The sequence below is a fragment of the Pseudochaenichthys georgianus genome, chromosome 23, assembly GCF_902827115.2.
Source record: "Pseudochaenichthys georgianus chromosome 23, fPseGeo1.2, whole genome shotgun sequence".
Classification (NCBI taxonomy): domain Eukaryota; kingdom Metazoa; phylum Chordata; class Actinopteri; order Perciformes; family Channichthyidae; genus Pseudochaenichthys; species Pseudochaenichthys georgianus.
This window is the reverse complement of record NC_047525.1, coordinates 4191929-4205723: the sequence shown is the minus strand read 5'-3', so window position 1 is coordinate 4205723 and position 13795 is coordinate 4191929. Positions and strand designations below refer to the sequence as shown.

Here is a 13795-nt window from a genome sequence, read left to right as displayed (position 1 = left end):
AGAGCCGTTGTGTTTGGGTGTGCTGGTCTCAGGTCAGTCTAAGCCCTCTCTCGCGGATGCAGCTGGATGTCCTTGGGCATGATGGTGACCCTCTTTGCTTGGTTCATCTTACTGGGGGGGCAGCTACATGGATGTCGGTGCAGTCCACAATCATTGTGCAGTTGAAGGCAGAATGAATGTATTATTGACTCCGAATGAAGCACAACTTCATGTCATACAATACATTGACTTTATTTGTAATTGTGTAAAAACATATGAGCATTGATTAGCAAGCAGGACCTGCAGGAACAGAGCACGGTGATGGATGGAGCTGAGAAGAGAGAAGAATAAAGAAAACAGATCAACTTTATTATCGGATATTAAAAATTCAATTTCAAAACAAGTTGCCCCTCCTACAGTTTTCTAGGATGTAAAGATGATTTCACTTGACCTATGCAAAATATCACACTCAATACATGTGTGTCTCTGGGGGGTGCATTGTGCCTTTGATGTATATAAATAATATACCATAACCAAATACTATTACGTACAGTGGAAATCAGGTTGCCAGAGCAGGTCAGTCCAATGTGTTCATCAGGGTCTCAGCAGTTACAGGTGAGGGAAATAAAATAAAAGAGAAAAAGGTCAGTAACAACACTTTAAAGTAACAACACTTTAAATTATCTCTTTTAATAATGTTCTATCAGTAATCACTCAACTACTGTCTTTCCAACAAACAGATTGACTCACTATCATCACAATGAAACACATCCAGAAGAATGGACCACAGATGTTAAAGAGCCTGTTGCTGTTTATTTATAGCTTTGAATTCTTTAAAACCAATATTATCTTCTTAAACTTCTTAACTATGGTAGTCAGGAGCATCACTTTAGAAGCTATTCAGTATTTTTCACATTTATTTAATGTATTTATTGTTATTTTTTGTTTTGTAGAATTAATTGATTTACAGCCATATTATTTAAGTTAAGTTGTGTTCCAGCTAAAATGCTTTTATTTTGAATGTGATGGGTCAATTTGGGCACACAGCTGGGTTTATTTAAGGCAATCAGGGCACAGCAGCAGTCAGTGGGCACCGGGAAGGTATATGTTTTTTTTTTACCAGTGTCAGGGCTGAGTTCAGCAAACATTTAAACACCTGTATATTTGCTGTATTGTTCCCGCAAGCTGAAACTAATAAATACCACGAAAACGTCGATGCCTTGTCTGGACAATGGATTAATTACCGGCTCCTGATCTGCGTAAGGTCCACTGTGCCTGGTGCCTCAGTGGCCTTTTGAAACTCTGGTGTTGTTGACAAATAGCCACTACATAAAGTAAAAAACCTTCCTTATTGAAGCGGACACTAAATTTGTTGCACTGCATGGACGTTTGGACTGGAATCACCACCACGCTCAAACGGAGATGATCATGCTGATCAAAGGACAAAGGAACATGGACGCCGGCGCATCAGCGTTTGATCTGGAGATCTGAGACATTGGCTCATTGACTTTGTGAAACTTTGAATTGCCTGTTAAAGACACGATCGGAGAACAGAGGACCACCCACGGCTTAAATGGACGCCGCACAAACCTACTCCACAACAACATAACATTGATGTGAAGGCTAATCTGTCGGCTTTATTGGAAAAAAGCAAACTTATTTGGAGTGACTGAATGACTGTTTCGCTACATGTTGATGAATATTGGGAGTTGTTGGACTTGAAAAGACATTTATTCATAAATCTCCGACGTGAAGTGTCAATATAATTGCCTGTGTGAACTCAATCAGACAATATGGAGCAGCTGGTTGAGACAAACGAGACAATGCCTGTGGTTGATTCAGATGTTTCAAGTGTGGAGAATGTTGCTCCGCCCGAGCCCTCTGTAAAACGGGGCCTCGAGTTTACCCCAAAAGGCGTTTTACATAGAAACGTGCCAAGAAAAGAGATCGGCAAAAATCAAGCAGGCCAAGAAATACATTGAACCAATACGTGTCTGGATGAAATCTACTGACAATGTGAAGTCTGTGCTAGCTCATTTGTGCAACTTCATCAAGTGTTATGAGGACGCTAAGGGCATGCATGAGTCTTTCATAGATATGGATTTGCCCGAGGAGGAGGTCAAAAGGCAAAATAAATATTTCAATGCAACAATGATGACATTTTGTAATTTCACTGAGTCTGTAAAGGACTGGTTGTCTGCTGCTGGGCACCCTCATGTGGAATCAAATGAAAATGTTGACAATGAAGTGGAAAATAAGGATTTAGCAATGTTGATGTTGAAACTGATGTTGAGACTAAAACTAAACAAAGTGCTGTTATTGATGATATCAATCCGGAGGACAGTGCCTCTAACATTTCAGGTCCAAAGGAAAGGCAACACAAAACACACTCTAAAACATCCTCCACCGCATCTGCCAGGCTAAAAGCAGAGGCTGATGAAGCGGTAATTGTGGAGCGCATTAAGGCTTTAAAAATGAAACGTCAGTTGGAAGCAAAGGAGGAGGAACAAAGAAAAGGAACAGTTTGCTCTGGAGACCGAACTAGCTGCAACTAATGCCAAAATCAATGTTCTGGAAACTAGCTCCAAAAGAGATGGAATGAACTCTTATCTGGAAAGGAACAAGGCTCAGAGTACAAGGCAACTCGACCCTCAGGCTAATCAATTTGTCCCACAGAGAAATGACAAAGATAACATGCAAAATGAAAACAAAAAAGAAATTTGCGCCACGATTGATTCCCGGATTGAGACTGTCACTGAGAACCTAAAAAAGGAATTCTCCATTATGAAAGGCGGCACGCAGACAGCATTGGCGGGAATCAAAGCTACTATGCTAGCACACACGGAGGCCATCAAGGAAGTTGAAGGTGCCTTAACTCAACACTCAGATGACATCGCCCGGCTGCAAACCGAGGTGGCTCGCTTGACGGCCGAGACTGCTAAACTGTCGGATACATGTGAGGACCTGGAGGGACGTAGCAGGAGGAACAACATCCGCATGATTGGAGTCCCTGAAGGGAAGGAAGGCACACGTCCCAGAGAGTTTATTTCGCAGCTACTCACGACCTCTTATCCCTGGATCAGAAGCCGCTGATCGACCGCTGCCACCGATCTCTCCGACAGCGTCCCTCCGACGGACAACCGCCTCGCCCATTCATCCTGAGGCTTCACTATTATCATGCCGTGGTGGAGGACATTCTGGAAACCTGATATACCAAGGCAAGTGAATCCAGCTATTTCCTGATTATCCACCGATTGTGGTAAATCGCAGGAGGGAATTTACTCCGGCAAGGGAAATCCTGCGTAACAAACCGGACGTCAGGTACAGGCTTCTCTATCCAGCCAGACTCATCGTCGCTCACGGGGGTCAGCAGCACTCTTTCACCGACCCTAACGGCCCGTCCACACAGCGGCGTGCGTTGACGCTTGCCGGCGGGCGTGTCTGACACTCGACCAACAACCAATCACAGGAATCTCCCGCCCCTGACACACAAGCAGCGGTTTGATTGGATAGAGCTTGGACTGGCATATAATTCGATTGGCTGACGCTTCTGCCGAGGCATCAAAAGTTGAACATTGCTCAACTTTTGCAGCGAGCCACGCCAGCAACGCTCCGCGTCGCTTCCCACGATGCAGTTCGGCTAAAAGTGACGTCACCCCATTCAAAGTGAATGGGCAGAAGCGTTGGAAGCTTCAACGCACGCCGCTGTGTGGACGGGCCGTAAAGCTGCACTGGATTATGCCAGGCGTCACTTCGGGGCTCCCGAGGCACGGCCGAAGGCGACACCCGACGGATAATCTATAAACATTTAAGATACATGGCCTGGGCTGGCTGTTGATATAGGTTGGTGTACTTATCCTTTCCCCGCGTAGGCATATGTATATGTATATGTATATATATACAATTCAACTTTAATTTGTCGTTTAACGTTTAATTCTCAGCCTATTTGAATCAATTTCATTTTTCATTTCTTTAAGTTAACTTAAGTATTATTGAAGCATTTTTTCAGAGCTGTCTCCTGCTTTGCTAAGCTGTTTTTTTCTAAGTTCACTTTGAGGGAGATGTTTTGGAATATTATGTTTAACTGGGTCTATACTCACGTGCTTAAAGGTCTGATTGAGACGTGTTTTACTGCAATTCTTATTAGCCATCTTTCAAATGGGCTCACTTTTTGTTATATGCTTATGTGTTTTCCATACTCTAGTTAGATTATGTAAACAAGCTGCAGAGCTACCAGTTATCAATCATCAATCAATGTTTATTTATATAGCCCAATATCACAAATGTTAAATTTGTCTCAGTGGACTTCACAGTTTGTACAGAATATCAGTATGACAATACGACACCCTCTGTCCTTAGACCCTCACATCGTACAAGGAAAAACTTCCGGAGAAAACCCACAGTTTAAAGGGAAAAATTGGAGAAACCTCAGGGAGAGCAACAGAGGAGGGATCCCTCTCCCAGGACGGACAGACGTGCAATAGATGCCGTGTGTAAATTGAAAAGATAATACATTTGCAACATAGGTAGTCCAAATGTTTGGAAATGCATGTGTGTATAATAGGAAGATGAATCCACGAGGATATCCATCCAGGACCGATGATCCAGGACCACAGCCACGACTCGAGATCCAGGGCACAGGAACGCAGGATCATCCATGACTCCGGATCCCGGCGTATATAGACACCAAAAAGAAAGAGATTTGGGGAAGCTGGGTTAATCGGAACATGAGAGTACACAGGTATAGACAGAGAGAGGGAAGAAGTCTTAAGCACACTCTTAAAAACGGATAGGGTGTCTGCCGCCCGAACACAAACTGGAAGCTGATTCCACAAATGTGGAGCTTGATAAGAAAAGGCTCTGGCTCCCATTGTACTTTTAGAGACTCTAAGAACAACCAACAACCCTGCATTCTTGGAACGCAATGCCCTAGTAGGACAGTAGGGTATAATGAGTTCTTTAAGGTAAGATGGTGCCTGCCCATTAAGGGCTTTGTAGCAAATGCATGGACTAGTTTCTCTGCATCGTTTTGAGGCAAGATATGCCTGATTTTTGCAATGTTACGTAGATGGAAGTAGGCGGTCCTTGAAATTGATTTTATGTGTGCGTTAAAGGATCAATCCTGATCAAATATAACACCAATATTCCTTACAGTCTCACTGGAGGCCAAATGAATGCCCTCCATAGTTAGTATATCTTTAGATAATTTGTTTCGTAGATTCATCGGGTACAAGTACAATAACTTCAGTTTTGGTCGTGTTTAACATCAAAAAGTTTAAGGTCATCCACGTTTTTAGGTCCTTGAGGCAGTCTTGAATTTTATTTAGATGATTAATTTCATCAGGCTTGATTGATAAATATAGTTGAGTATCATCCGCATAACAATGAAAGTTTACAGAGTGATTCCTTATAATATTGCCTAACGGAAGCATGTATAATGTGAACAAAATAGGTCCGAGCACTGAGCCCTGTGGCACTCCATGGCTAACTTTGGTTTGCGTGGAAGATTCATCGTTAACACGTACAAACTGAGAGCGTTCAGATAGATAGGACCTAAACCAGCCTAAAGCAGTTCCCTGTATGACAACTAAGTGCTCTAGTCTTTGCAATAGGATATCATGGTCGATAGTATCAAATGCAGCACTGAGATCGAGCAAGACAAGAATAGAGACAAGTCCCTTGTCTGAGGCTATTAGAATGTCATTTGTGACTTTAACCAGAGCTGTCTCTGTGCTATGATGTGTTCTAAAGCCAGACTGAAAATCTTCAAATAAATCATTGTTTTTTAATTAATCACACAGCTTTTTTGCGACCGCTTTCTCAAGAATCTTTGAGAGGACGATTAGAAGATTAGAAATAGGTCTATAGTTGGCTAAAACCTCTGGATCGAGGTTGTGCTTTTTAAGAAGCGGTTTTATCACTGCTACTTTGAATGATTGTGGAACATAGCCTGATAATAAAGACATATTCATAATATTTAATAAAGAAGTGCTAATTAATGGAAACACTTCCTTCAACAGCTTAGTTGGAATTGGGTCTAACATGCACGTTGATGGTTTAGAAGAGAGAATCATTGAATGTAATTGTTCAAGGTTTATGGCTGAAAAGCATTCTAATTTACTATCTAGTGTTTAATATTAGAACTTACGTTTCCGGGAGCTGTTGATAACACGATACTGGTCTAAGGCAAGAGGTCATTGATTTTGTTTCTAAGAGTAACAATTTTATCGTTAAAAAAGCACATAAAATCATTACTACTGAGTGCTATGGGAATAGAAGGCTCAATCGAGCAGTAGCTTTCGGCATTATGCCATGGAGCTAATCTATGTTTTATTTTCTTCTTTTTCAAAGGAGCAACAGAGTCTAATTTTATTCGCAGCGCATCTGTAGCACTATCAACAACATGATCAATTTGGGGTGGTGTACATTTTGTATAAGTTTCTTCCCCTATATGCAGACATGCTATCGAGTTAAGTATTGGTGGAATCTCTTCCTTAAATGTGGCTATAGCACTAACAGATAGGTTTCTGCTGCAGGAGCTTTTGACTAATGCTTTGTAGTCTCGTAATAGTACTTCAAAAGTTACTAAGAAATGGTCGGATAAAGCAGGATTATGCGGTTCGACTAATAGTTGCTCAATTTCAATACCATAAGTCAGAACAAGGTTGAGTGATTATAGCAGTGGGTTGGTTTATTTACACTCTGACAGAAACCAACAGAATCTAATATAGAGTTAAAACAGTAAGGCTATTTTTATCATCGTCAACATGAATATTAAAGTCACCTACGATAATTACTTTATCTGTTTTAAGAACCAAAGTTGATAAAAACTCAGAGAATTCTGATAAGAATTCTGAATAAGGACCTGGTGCACGGTACACTGTAACAAATTACGATTGGCTGCAAAGTTTTCCAGGTCGGATGCGTAAGACTAAAAACGAGACTTTCAAAGGAGGTATAATTTAATTTTGGTTTAGTATTGATAAGTAAACTTGAGTCAAAGATGGCTGCAACTCCACCTCCTCAGCCCGTGCCTCGAGCAATATGAGTGTTGATATGGCTGGGTGGAGTGGCCTCATTTATGCTGACATATTCTTCATGTCTCAACCAAGTTTCAGTGAGACAGCATATATCAATATTATAATCTGATATTAAATCATTTACCAATATTGCTTTAGATGCTAGAGATCTTATGTTTAAGAGACCACATTTAATCTTCCTGTTTTGTTGCACTGTAGTAGTTGTTACATTTAGGTTATTATGTATGACACCTCTATTAGGTTTTACCTTAAATTGTCCTTGGGCAGACACACACACATCGCTAATATTGGGTATTTTATTGGGTATTTTATTGGGTTCGGGATTCCTCTGGATGACTGCCTAGGAGAGAGCGCAGAGAAGTGTGTAAGACTGCGACTCCGCCTCCTGGTCTCAACTCCAGTTTGTCATGGATTAAGTCCACAAAGCCCTGAAATGTTTGCCGAAATGAGATCTGCACCTTCCAAAGTAGGCTGAATGCCGTCTCTCTTAATCAGACCAGGTTTTCCCCAGAAGGCTGTCCAATTATTTACGAAGCCCACATTGTTTGCTGGGCACCACCAAGACAACCAGCGCTGAAATGATGACATGCGGCTATACATGTCATCATTGATCAGATTGGGGAGGGGACCAGAGAAGATTACGGTGTCGGACATTGTTTTAGCATAAACGCAGTTATGTGTTAGGAGTACTATAGATAGTAGGAGCTTTTCGCCTCCGCACCGGAAACCGCAAGGTTTTCTTGCCTGCCGTCTCCATCGTTTGGGGATGGGGACCTGGGCGAGTTGTTGTATTGTCTGTTGAGGGTATGTTTGTATATTTGCATTTATTGTTTTTTGTTTTTTTCTTTGTTTGTGTTTTTTTTTTTTTTTTCTCTCCACTTTGCAATTGCCTGGGCCACTGCACTTTCCAGTTTGTATGGGATAGATGGCGGATAATGGTGTGACTCCAGATAGACCTAACTCCACACAATTCTTGTCCTGGAATGTAAGGGCTATGAACAGCCCTGTAAAAAGGTCAAGAATTTTCTCACCTCAGAAAGTTAAATGCAGATGTCGTTTTTTTACAGGAGACACACTTGCGCATCAAAGACCACCATAGGCTAAAAAAAAAATCAACATTATAGTCAGGTCTTCCACTCAGATTTTGACCCCAAAGCCAGAGGTGTTTCAATCCTCATAAATAAGAGGATACATTTTTCCACCACTAACATTATTTCTGACAGAAATGGGAGATATTTCATTATTAATGGTATGGTTTGGCAAACTCCTGTTGTATTGGTGAATGTATATGCTCCCAATTTTGATAATGCTGCATTCTCTAACGGCTTGCTGAGCAAAATCCCATGTCTTAACACCCACCCTTTAATACTGGGAGGGGACTTAAACTGTGCTGACCCATCCTTAGACCGCTCTTCTCCCACCACGTTCTCTCCGTCCACTATGGCAAGGTCATTTTCTGACTTTATGTCTCTGAATGGCCTTGCCGACCCCTAGAGATATAATAATCCTCAGTCTCGTGATTACTCCTTTTTCTCTCATGTACATCATTCTTTTTCTCGCATTGACTATTTTTTCATTGACCATAAATTGCTGCCCAAGGTTATCTCTTCAGAATATTTACCAATCATCATCTCTGACCATGGTCCTTTAACTCTGGACATATCTCTGTCTACTCAACCTCGTACACCTCAATTCACTCCTGCTCTCTGATGCCAAGTTTTGCAGTACAATCTCCACTGCCATCGATGACTTTCTGTTTTCTAACAAGACAAGCTCCACCTCCCACTCTCTCTTATGGGAGTCGCTCAAGGCCTACCTCAGAGCGCAAATAATCTCTTATTCCTCTTATTTTAACAGGACCCGTAGAGCTAGACTGGACGAGCTCTCTAAGGCGATACTTGAGTTAGACGGCCAATATGCTTCGACCCCGTCCCCAGATCTTTATAAACAGCGCCTGAATCTCCATTCGGGATTCAATCTTCTATCTACTTGTAGCAGGATAGATTGTTCAGCCCTATCACCACACGGGGCAACCTTTATAAAGAGGGGTCAGTGTCGCTCTTGCTCCCTCTTGCTCTTTGGCACGAAGGCCACTTCCGGGTTCCGCTGACGTGCTTTCTCCGCTGGCACCGGTGAGTTTGCAGTGGCTGCCGTTTGTTGTACACCTAGCATGACAATTAGCCTAAATACTAAATGTATCGCTGGTTGTAGACCCTTGCAGGGATCCTGCAGCCCATGTCTGCTGCCGCTGTAAATGAAGCTCTCCTGCTGTGTGTTTGTCTGAACTTGGCCTGATCGGTAGGTAGACCTTCTGCTAGTATCATTCTTCCTGAATGTTCTTAACCTAGTATTGTTATCGTAACATCACCTTAAACTTAATGTCTGCTAGGCTCTGCGCTGGAAGCGTGATAAAGGACTGCTGTTTTGCCTCCACGTCTGTGTTGCATCCACGACTGCTCTAAGTTTACGAGTGTCTTGCCTGCCTGCCTGTTGCCTGGACGGCTGGTCTGCCCTCACGGCTGTGTCTGTCTGCACAGCCGGCTTGCCTGCCCTACTGTGCTTCACCGCTACACTACTGTCTGGCGGGTGTTGCTCTTGGCCTACATTGTCTGTACCAGCCTCTTGGAATCACTGTGCCTTTGCTCTTCATTACAGGGCCATATTTTAAACATTGTTATCGCGGACTGTTCGATTAATCTCTGTTCGTGATTAGTTATTTCATTGAGTTAAGTTTGTTTTGTTTATTTAATTCAAGATTAAGTAGACTGTTAGGTTGATTTTTGTTTCTTTGGTTTAGTTTTCGACCCTGTTGCTTTACATTTGTTTTGTTTATCAGTTACTTGAAATCAGTATTTTGTAGTATTCTTGACTTTTTATTGTCTTATACTTATCTTATGTGTTGGTCTGTGTATTCATTTGTGTTTACTGTTTATCCCAGTAATTGTTTCTTGTTTGCCCCTCTTAGTTGCTGAGAGCCAAAGGTGTGGTGCTGGTGTCCCCGGTGGTGGCTGTTAACATGTAATGTCTTTGCGCCTATACTACAGGATATACGGTAGTCTAGGTTGCTCTCTTGAGGCTGTGTAACGCATGCGCAGTGAGTCTGTGTGAGACCTGGAGCATGAGGTCCACTGTTCGTTAATGGCTCTGTATTGGTGTTATGTACGTTGATGGAATAAATCAAGTTAACAGAAGATAAACGTCATGTTTATTTGTAGTAGACTAACAGTGGCTCCCCCTTTGTGTGTCGTGCTGTGCTCCCCCCTGATTTGTGTTCCTTCGTGTGAGTGTGTAGTGATCACGGGTGCCTTAATTGACTTTATTGGGATCCCTCTCACCCATCGTCACCTCCATCCACTGGTAAGCCTCAGCATCCCTGAATTAAGAGTCCCCCCCCCTTTATTTTCAGTGTGTATAATGATCTTATGGTGTTTTTAATGATATTTTAATGCCAGAAATAAAACATTTGATAAATTGGAACCACGTCTCCTGCCCCTCAGTATCACAAACCTGAGTGCCTTGTTGGTACTTGGAATAATTATTTCCTTGGGTGCAATTCCCAAGGTGGCGTTGTCTGGCTTTTAGTTGAATAGGATTTCCAACAAACACCCCCCACGTGCCGCCACATACTTAAGACGCAGAGCGTTACTGCACTCAAGGGGAACATACTATGAACATGGCGTTTGCTCGTGCACCAATTAAAACGCAAAGCAGCCTCCCGATTAATTCCTACAATTCTAGACTCCTCTAACAACTTGACCTCTGACCCAGCACAGATTAATGATGCCTTTAAAAGTTTTTACTTTACCTTGTATACGTCGGAGATGCCATCAGACACCACCAATAAGAATGGATGATTCCCTCAGTTCCACCTGAGGTTGCGGATGACCTTGAGTCCCCTCTCACTCTTGATGAGGTTATGCAATCCACCAGGTCAATGCAGAGCGGTAAGGCCCCAGGACCTGACGGGTTCCCTCCTGAGTTCTTGAAAACATGTGATGCCAAGTTGGCCCCTCTGCTTTTAGCCATGTACAATGAATCGCTTGGTAACGGCTCACTTCCACCCACCTTGACACAGGCTTCAATAGCTCTCCTCTTAAAAAAGGATAAGGACGCGACTCTGTGTAGCTCTTATAGGCCGCTCAGTCTCCTTAAAGGAATCGTCCACTCATTAGATAATTAATCAAAACTTCAGTATTTAGTGAAACGTTATGTTTAAACCATACCCTGAAGAAATCAGCGATATTCCCCGGTAAATAATGATTTTATAGCTCTTTTTTATCAAGACCTGTATATTCCGTCTGGCCGCTGCCATGTTTGCCATTTTCAGTAGTCACGTGATGGTCGTGACGTCATCCATGCGTTCACTTTGTCAACACACGGAGTATTTCAGTTCGAACTCGTCAGCAGAGGAACAAGTTTTGACCAATGTGAAGAGATTGGATGGGGAAATTTAGCCATACATATCAGTATGACAATACGACACCCTCTATCCTAAGACCCTCACATCGTACAAGGAAAAACTTCCGAAGAAAACCCCCAGTTTAAAGGGAACATGGGAGAAACCTCAGGGAGAGCAACAGAGGAGGGATCCCTCTCCCAGGACGGACAGACGTGCAATAGATGCCGTGTGTAAATTGAAGAGATAATACATTTGCAACATAGGTAGTCCAAATGTTTGGAAATGCATGTGTGTATAATGGGAAGATTATATAAGATACTATATGTATGCATGTAGTACCACCCTTGCTAGCGATTCCCTCTCTAGTTTAGCATACTCAGCTTCGTTGTCCCTGGCCATAGAATCACGATTTTATGGAGCCGGAAAAACTGGGGGGAAATACACACTAGCCGGTACTACGCTATATGGAAAGGCCACCAAAAACTGTCCTGGCCTGGACGTTAAAACGGGGCTAGCCGCTGCAATGGAAATGCGCTATAACATACCTTATTCTTACTCCGAGCACTACTTCTGCTCCTCCGTCGCTTCACACTTGCAGAGGGCGATTTCTCTACTGGCCGAACTGGTGTCCTGGTCGGTGATGACACCAGAAAGACCGATGGTACTGCATCTCCATTGAGTAATGGTTGTTCTTTAAATCCCATGTTATGTTTGATCATACTCTCAGAGTAGTCGTCCGGAAATGTGAAATGTTCGCTGCATACATGAGCCTGTAAATCTCTCGGTTCGGGCCGGCCACATTTCGCTAGCCACTGCCTCCGAATGTACTTCTTATGCTTACCTTTTGGCAACAGATGGAACCGAGCATTCCGTGGATTGTTCCTATCCGAATTATGGCAATATTTCGCGATACAGTGAGGCATATTTGAATAGAGAAACTACAGTAAATAACATGGAGATCAACGTGTCTTCGAAAACCAAACGCATGGATTACGTCACGTCCGGGAAATGGCGGCGCCCACAGTGTTGATGTTATTTCGGTATATAATCAGTTTAAAATCACTGATGTCATCGGATTAAAAAAAAAAAGAGAGAGACTGGCAGAGACTGGTCTGTTTTATCGGATGATAATTTTTTAAAAATGAGTGTCATGAGCATACCATTCCTTTAATGCTGATGTCAAGATACTGGCTAAGGTCCTTGCACGACGGCTGGAGGTAGTCACACCAGAAGTCATTTCTGAGGAACAAACGGGCTTTATACAGGGGAGATACTCATTTTCGAATATACGTACATTTTTCAACATCATTGACTCTCAGCAACCCTCCACCCTTCCTGAGGTGGTCGTCTCTCTTGATGCCGAGAAGACATTTGATCGGGTAGAATGGGGATACGTATTCTCCGTCCTTAAGACATTTGGATTTGGGAACACATTATGCTCTTGGATTCGCCTTTTGAACTCTTCTCCCCAAGCTAGTGTGTGCACCAATCAGGGTTTACCACACATAGACTATACTTGGGCGGGCCACCCAGGTATATTAACGGCCGCCCAAGTATATTTCACGACCCATTTAGTTTTTTTTTATTATTATTTAATAAAAAATCGATTAACTTGTGGACAATGATCCCTCGCTCCCTTGCACTGATCTCGCCTCCTTCTGGCCTGTTAAGTGGCCTGCCTCACACAGGGTGACTGGCTGTCCACATGATGTGGCCTGCCGACATGGCCACTGTCATACAGATCATAAATCAAAGCCCTTGATTGGTCTCTGTGTCATTCAAGCTCGGGATAACCTCAGCTCAGGTGAGGTAAAGGGTGTTTAGATAGTTAACTTAGTCTAAGTTCTCAGTGGGTCTCAAACGGTGTGGTCACCATTTATGTAAACACATATTTCCATTTGAGAGGGTAGTGATTGGTCTTTGAGGTGGGCTGAAGATCGGAAGGCTGTGAGTTCAAATCCCGCCAGGAACACCACCACTAGTGTGCCCTTGAGTAAGGCACTTAGCCCTCAGTTACTCCAGGGAGAATGTCCCTGTAATCGGACATTATAAGTCGCTTTGGATAAAAGCGTCAGCTAAATGAAATGTAATGTGATTAGTAAAATATGCATGAATAAATAAATAAAAAGTTAACTAGGTGAAAAAAGGTAAGATACACTTTTAAAACTTGTTGAGAGAAAACTAGTCTTTGCTGCTGCCTCAAAGAGGAGTAGGGGGAGAGGAGGGAGACAGGAGAGGCTGATTCAGGAGCACAGACACACTCACAACTATAAATGAACCAAAAATAAATTAATAAACAAGTTTCAGTGTTTTTTTCATATTGGAAATGGTATGTTATTGGTTATGGCCATGATTTTATGATTATTGAAATGTATAC

At 42.6% G+C, this 13795-nt stretch overlaps 1 long non-coding RNA gene across 1 annotated transcript; it reads left to right on the top strand.

Moving 5' to 3' along the window:
* The first annotated feature begins 9101 nt into the window (after positions 1-9101).
* LOC117439300 (uncharacterized) lies at positions 9102-10425 on the top strand. The gene is made up of 3 exons (XR_004551140.2): positions 9102-9151; positions 9231-9317; positions 9409-10425. It is a non-coding gene; the product is annotated as an uncharacterized lncRNA (long non-coding RNA).
* Positions 10426-13795: the final 3370 nt, after the last annotated feature.